We start from the raw sequence: 8067 nt of genomic DNA, 5'->3' as shown, positions 1-8067 counted from the left end.
GGGTGGGAGAAAGGGGTGATTCTATTTGTATATGGAGGAGAAGGGCTACATTATTTCTGGTTTGCAAGCTGTATGGCTGCTATTTGACTTTTTAAAATTTTGGGAAGGTCTTCCAACGTGTCTTGTTCAGCCCTAAATTAATTCACACAGATGCACAATTCATATCAGCAGAGTGCACTTATCTCGCAAGAGTGCAGTCTGCTAGAGTACTGTGGATTCCAGAGACTGACCACACACTTGCTCAAATAATCCATAGTGTTCAAATTGTAAAAGTTGCATTGTAGATTACTTTAGTAGATATGGAATTAAATTTCTTGTTTTAATCTATTTAATCTGAAAACATTTCTAGAATAACACCTTTGGAAACATCTTTACTTGCAGTGAGGCACTGTAAACATGATCCATTAGAAATCGACAGCTATAATCAACTTGCAGCACCTTTTAAAACAGCAATATTTATTGCATGGCAATGTAGTTAGTATATTCAGGAATGATGTTGTGTACCCAATACAGGTGCTTGAAAATTGAATTTACCTTGGTCACTAATGCCATTTTCTCATGAGCTGAGCAACCCGTTTGATGATATTGATTTGTATGCAGTTTAAACAGTATTCGGCGGCACTGGGGCTGTGCAGTTTGCAGCATTCTCATTTAAAAACTACAATAGCACGTAGAGCTTTTTTTGCACCTGTGCAGTTAGTAGCATTCATGTTGGCACATGCTTAGATTAAACTACAGTTCTGAGGCATCTTCAGAATGCACAAAATATTTGCAAACCAATTTGGAACACACTTTGTTTTGAGTGTTAGGCAAAATGGGTTAGGCAGTTTCTTCTGCAACTGCAGTCTCAAGACAGCCAAATAAAACACGTTTTTTTGTATCTGTAAGGGTGGTATAGCAGTATGTTAGACTAGGATCTGGGAGAGCAGGTTCAAATCTCCACTCTGCCATGGCAGCTTGCTATAATGGGAGCAATAAAGGAATCTATCATAGTTGAGGATAAAGACACTGTTTCCAGTACCTATTACACCCCTAGCATATATTCCACATGTCAAACTAATTTTCTTCTCCTATTACCTGCAGAGTGGGGTTAGCAGAACACACTTTGCCATGAAATACAAGTAACAAGTCAATTCAAAACATGTGCACCAAAAACAAAAAATTTAAGCAGTTTAAATTAAAATGAATACATGTCATATTAATATAAAGTATTTGATTTTAATGAAATTCAAGTATACGACAAGTATCAACAAACTTGTTCTCATTTCTCAGGTCAAGAATATCAATGTCCATTTTCCACGGAGGGAAAATGTAACTATAGCCAGTTGGAACCAAGTGGCTATTATAACTGTCAAGGTTTTTAAAAAGTGCAGAAATCTTTCCTTTTTTCTTGATCATTATAATCTCCAGCAGAGGGAAATTAAGCCAGAGATCATGGAATCCCAATGTTTTCAACAATCCTACAGACTAAGTAGTCATAACAGTTGAATGTGGGTTTACAGATGGAAGAGCAATTCAGTCAACTATTGCCTACATTTCCTTACACCTTTTTATGTAGACTTTTTAATTACATTTGAAAATACAATTAAAAGTTCTTGGCTATGATAAGTCCCCTAAGTGGTGGCTAAAATCAGCTTCAATGGCAGGCCACTGTACAAATCAAAGCAAGTGAAGTTGGTAGCTGGTATTTATAACTTCCTGTGTACAATACATAGGGTTGCCAACCTCCTGGTTCTAGCTGGAAATCTGCTATTCCAACTGATCTCCAGCCAATAAGAGGTCAGTTCCCCTGGAGAAAATGACCGCTTTGGCCACTGGACTCTATGGCATTGAAGTCCCTCCCCAAACCCCGCCCTCCTCAGGCTCCACCCCCAAAACCACCGGTGGCGAAGAGGGACCTGGCAACCCTAACAATACATCTCTGACCTAGAAGTTCTAGGCTAGCCCATTCTCATCAGATCTTGGAAGCTAAGCAGGATTGGCCGTGGTTATTATTTGGATGGGACCAGCAAGGAATTCTGGGGTTGGTATGCAGAACAAAAAACAAAACAAAACAGTGGGTTATAGATCAAATCAAGCCTGAACTGACATGACTAAACTGAGGCTATCATATTTTGGTCACATCATGAGGCGATAAGAGTCACTGGAAGTCAGTCATGCTAGGAAAAGTTGAGAGCAGCAGGAAAAGAGGAAGACCCAACAAGAGATGGACTGACTCAGTAAAGGAAACCACACCCCTCAATTTGCAAGATCTGAGCAAGGCTGTCAAAGATAGGACATTTTGGAGGACTTTCATTCATAGGGTCGCCAGGAGTCGGAAGCGACTTGACGGCACTTAACACACACACACATGCAGAACCAGGCATTGGCAAACCACCTCTGTCTCTTGCCTTGAAAACCCTATGAAGGGTTGCCATAAATTGGCTACAACTTACTGTATATTTGAGATGAACTATTAAGGTCTTCCTCTTTTCCTGCTGCTCTCAACTTTTCCTAGCATTAGGACATTTTGGAGGACTTTCATTCATAGTGTCGCCATGAGTCGGAAGGGACTTGACGGCACTTAACACACACACACATTAAGGATGTAACTGCACAGGTGTGGAAGATCACTGAATTCCATCATCCCTACTTCTGCGTAAATATGCCTATTGGCTGAGGGTTGTATCTGAGTACTTGTTCCTTAAAATTCACAAAACACTATTACCGTAATTAAAATAAGATGATTTTGATTTTATTCAATACAAAGACATTACGGGGGAGAGACAGGAAATAATGACATGACAAAATAATTTACCAGTGAATTCTAAAGTTGCTTTGGGGGATTATATGGATAAAGAAAATAGATTTAGGACATAATTACTGCTGCTATTGAATTTAAAGTATCTGGGGCATTGCAATTGTTTTGTTTGTGAAATAGATCCCTTGTTTCTTTATGGAGTCAGCAATCCTGTTGCATGAAGCAAATGCTGCATATGTGAGATTTTGTTTCCTTCTTCCAGGAGCAGATGTCTGCATTGCCACAGAGAATGACTCAGCAGACTCTTAGTGCACTGTTCTCTAACTAGGCTTTTTATTCACAGTCTTCTCCACAGTCCTTGTGGGAGGGGAATTAGCTCAAATGGTAGAGCGCTCGCTTAGCATGCGAGAGGTAGCGGGATCGATGCCCGCATTCTCCAGTTTGTTTTTTGTTTTACACAGAAGTTTAGATACTACCCATTTGAAATGCTACTGCTGTATACTGCTTTATAATATTGTTTTTAAATCACAGCCTAACATGCAAGACAAAAGGAACTAGTAAACTGGTTTTGTGTTACTATTTGTGTATCTACCAGTACAATCCAATGCAGAGTTACTCCAGTCTAAACAAGCCCACTGGTTTTCATTTTTCACCAAGATGTTATCCTTTTGAATATTCTTTTTGAGGTCCAACAAAACATGAAATTGCATGCACCAGTCCATTTGCTTCTTGCTCGGCAAACTTCTTGTTCTCCGAATGCCAGTCAGGAGCCAGAAATCTTGCAATTAAAACAATGCCCCCTCCTGTGCATAAAACACACACACGCACTTACATCAAGAAAACAATGGCTACCCGCACATGTTGACAGTTCTATAACCCTTTGAGCTCCTTTCTTTCCCTATTCCCTTTGAGGCTGCACAGTAGGTTGTGAGCAGACAGCCTCTGCATTGGTGGAAAAAAACACTCCTGGAGAATGCGGGCATCGATCCCGCTACCTCTCGCATGCTAAGCGAGCGCTCTACCATTTGAGCTAATTCCCCTTACAAACTGCAGGGTTTAGCCTTTGGTCAATCATTACAGGAAACCAGGTGTCTCAGAAACATCACATCCCCCTGGAAACAGACTTGTGTGTGTGTGTGTGTTAAGTGCCGTCAAGTCGCTTCCGACTCATGGCGACCCTATAAATGAAAGTCCTCCAAAATGTCCTATTTTTGACAGCCTTGCTCAGATCTTGCAAATTGAAGGCTGTGGCTTCCTTTATTGAGTCAATCCATCTCTTGTTGGGTCTTCCTCTTTTCCTGCTGCTCTCAACTTTTCGGAAACAGACTTACTTTATCCAAACAAAAGGGGAAGTAAATTTCTTTGCTTAATTTACAAATATACAAATAGAGTATAAGTGGAGGCAAACTGGCACTCGTACAAGTCAGAATCAACCCCTCCCAGAGCAACTTGGGCAGCCCACCCCTAGCAGCGGTCTCCCTTTCTCTACTAGTCTGTTTAAAATTCACCGCTGCTCTTTCTCACACATCTGCCCTACCTCTCAACTGGCAAAGTGTTACCTATTCCAGTACCTGACCTGATGGTATCCTATTGATATTAAAAACCACAACACTCACAAAATCTTAATCTTCCAGGTCATTCCATTGCTAACCTAAGAGTGGCAGTCCTCAAACAAAGAAACTTCAAGGGAAAATTACAGCAGATTGCTGAACTTGAGCTCATTCACATAGTCATGGGGCTGAATAGGGGCATAGGATTCTTATCTCACTACAGATGCTAATTTTCTGCCCCAAGCATTTCCCCTCTGCCCTAATAAAGCTGATTACTATGCAAATTACACCTCTGCATCCTGAGTTCTTTCTACTGGTGCTACTGGGCTCAAATCTAACTATCTTACTGAAAACAAAGAAGAGCTCTTATCAGGAGGTTACTTCCTCATCACCAACTGTTTATCCTGAACCAACAATCTGCTTAAGAAAGCTAATGGCTATATAAAAAAAAAAAATGTGCTAAGAAGAAAATATTATAGAACAAGGTGAAAATGGAATCTCATAAAATATTGACAAAGCCCTCAGGCTAGACAACTTAATCAAAAAGAAGTAAAAGAGATAGCTGCTCCTTCTGCTATTCTGAACTTATAGATCTGGATGCAAGGCAGATAACAACACTAAGAGGGCCCACTCAGTTACATGCACCTACCGGTATGTCAAGCTGCTTAGGAAAGTGTAACTGTGCTTAGAACAGTACTTTAATTGTACAACATAAATGAACATCAGTGTTCAAAAATAGTTAGGGTCTGACTAAAACAGTTCAATAATATTTCAAATACCACAAGAGGCACGTAGCCTCTCTATTGTAAGATCACATGCCGCTACAACAACAAAAACCGGAGTGGAATCAGAGAGAAAAGATGAAAGGGCGAGGAATTGTGCTGCAAAAAAGCAACAGGTGTAGAAGCATTGTTCATAGAAACATAGAATTGGAAGGTACCACCAGGGTCATCTAGTCCAACCCCCTGCACAATGCAGGAAATTCACAACCACCTCCCCCCCACCGCCAGTGACCCCTACTCCATGCCAAGAAGATGGCCAAGAAGCCCTCCCTCTCATGATTTGCAAAGCTGGAAGAGGAAGGAAACAGCAGTACAATGTATCTTGTTTTATCCTTGCCAGTTTCTGTTTCTTCTTGTTGAAATATGGATCCAAATACCTTTTCAGTGTGATACAAATCCTGCACTTTCTTCTTTCTCCTCCTTTTCATAGAACATATTTTCAACCCCTGGGAGGTACTACTGATTCTCATATAGATGTCTACCACTTGATTTCTCTTCCTTTTATTATCCAACCACCTGGAGGAAAATGTGCCTTTTACAGAGGTTTAATGTGTAGAAACAGGCAGCTAAAACTTTTTAGGGCATGAAGGCAAAATAACATCAGCTGGTAAATAACATCCTATTAAGCCTTAATTAAAGGGGACATAACATTTTTTTCTTGAGGCAGTTGGCAATCCTAGCTGCAGGCATGGTAAGGTTACACTCCACTAGAACAATAGCAGGGTTCATGCTTGAAGAATGTATTTGTGTGTATGTGTGAGCACACACGCAATGCACAACTCCAGATCCATGAACAGGTGCCAGTTGCATAACTGCACAGCCAGTCACAACAACATGCTGCCCAGATGAACCTAGGGTTGCCAAGTGCCTGCAGAAAAATGTCCCATCCCTGTAATAAAAGGGACAAGATATTTTTCTCCAGGCCTGTTGACAACCCTAGTCCCATCGCTCTGCTTGGGTTTCAAGGTGGGTGGGTCCTAGGTGCTGCTCTAAAACAAAAGGGAGTCTTGTGGTGCCTTAAATGCAGGCAAACTGGTTTATTGTGTCTAATACCCCTTTGAAAACTGTTACCTACTGCTTTGTTTTCCTTTTTGCTGTTAAGTCACAGCGGTAAAGGCAAGAGATGTTCAGAGGTGCTTTTCCATTGCAACCCTGATATTCCTTGGTGGTCTCCCATCCAAATACAGACTAGAGCTGACCCTGCTTAACTTCCAAGAACTCATGAGCCTGAGCTATCCAGATCAGGGAACCTACTCTTCTAGAATACTTACTTCTGGAATGAGATCTGGAGTACTAGCTTGCTGGCTGAAACTGTTTCTATGGGATGCTTACTGATTTTATCTGCCAGTGAAGAGGAAGATGACTCATCAAAGGCTGCACAATGTCCCTGTTAAAGGGGAATTAGCTCAAATGGTAGAGCGCTCGCTTAGCATGCGAGAGGTAGTGGGATCGATGCCCACATTCTCCAGGAGTGTTTTTGCATGCTTTAATGGGGAAAACATTCAAATGGATTATATATTAAAGTCCTGCAGCCTACATTGTTGAATGAAAGGATTTCTGATCACAGCTTTTTATTAAGCAAAATAAAAATGATGGATGAGTGGATGTGGCTGGAAGAAACGAATAATTACTCCAAAGGGCACAGAACGTATGACTCTGCACATTTCTGTTTATGATCCTCTCTTTTTATTAATCAGCATTTTCTCACCACAAGATGATGCAAAAATATATTCTTTTAAAATAGAACCAGCAACAAAGGAACACAAAAAGTGCAAAGATACTAGTCATCCATATAATCACCAAATTTTGATGCAAGGGTATAACAATTAGGGTTGCCAACAGACCTGGAGAAAAATGTCAGGTCACTTTAATAGATGTTTCATGTGTGGAAATGGGCAGCTAAAACTGTCCATGGCATGGAGGAAAATAACATCTTCTGGTAAATAACAACCCATTAAGCCTTTATTGAAAGGAAGGGAAACCTTTCGTTCTGGAGACAGTTGGCAACCCTATAAGAATGAAAGTACCAAACATTAACAGATCAGATGAACTATTTGTCTCCCTTTAGAGGCTGGCACACAACTGTTTTGTAAGTAGGGTTGCCAACCTCCAGGTACTAGCTGGAGATTTCCTGCTATTACAACTGATCTCCAGCTGATAGAGATCAGTTCCCCTGGAGAAAATGGCCGCTTTGGCAAGTGGACTCTATGGCATTGAAGTCCCTCCCCTCTCCAAACCTCAGGCTCCGCTCCAAAAACCTCCAACTGGTGGCGAAGAGGGACCTGGCAACCCTACTCCTGAAATGTTTAGATAGCACAACTGGAATGTCACGTCAATGAAAGTATAATTAGTGGCACTTTTCCTTCACTCTCTATATTCAAAAAACATTTGGTTCCTTTCCTAAGCATCTTTTCAATGGTATTTTGATTGAAAGATGTCAAAAATGTAAGAGGCACTTTTAATTACTTTGCTGCTTTACAGTGACAGCTCCTTAAGCTTTTGTCCTGGCTGCTGTATCCTTTTTGCAGTATTGAGCCAGGGTGAAAACCGGTCTGCCTGGGTCAGGTGGGAAATGTTCATTCTGGCTTCCCTCTGAGCAAAGAATATCACCTTCTGAGTACCTAGGAGACTTGGTACTCCCTAGCTTGCCAAGCTGCCTTCCCCCCCATACTTCCCTCAGGTGGGGCCTTTTCTCCCTCTTCCCAGTTCCTGTTTCTCTGCTCCTACTTCTGAGCAAGCCCTTTCTCTCAAGGAGGCCTTTACCACAAAAGAGTCTATGCTCCATAGGGAGCTAGTATTGATTGGCTTTCCTCCTGGCTACTCCTCCCTTCCCGCTAGGGTTGCCAACCTCCAGGTAAAAGCTGCAGATCTCCTGCTATTATAACTGATCTCCAGCTGATAGAGATCAGTTCACCTGGAGAAAATGGCCGCTTTGGCAATTGGACTCTATGGCACTGAAGTCCCTCCCCAAACTCCACCCTCCTCAAGCTCCGCC

This window comes from Euleptes europaea, chromosome 8 (genome assembly GCF_029931775.1).
Source record: "Euleptes europaea isolate rEulEur1 chromosome 8, rEulEur1.hap1, whole genome shotgun sequence".
NCBI lineage: Eukaryota > Metazoa > Chordata > Lepidosauria > Squamata > Sphaerodactylidae > Euleptes > Euleptes europaea.
This window is presented reverse-complemented; position numbering follows the sequence as displayed.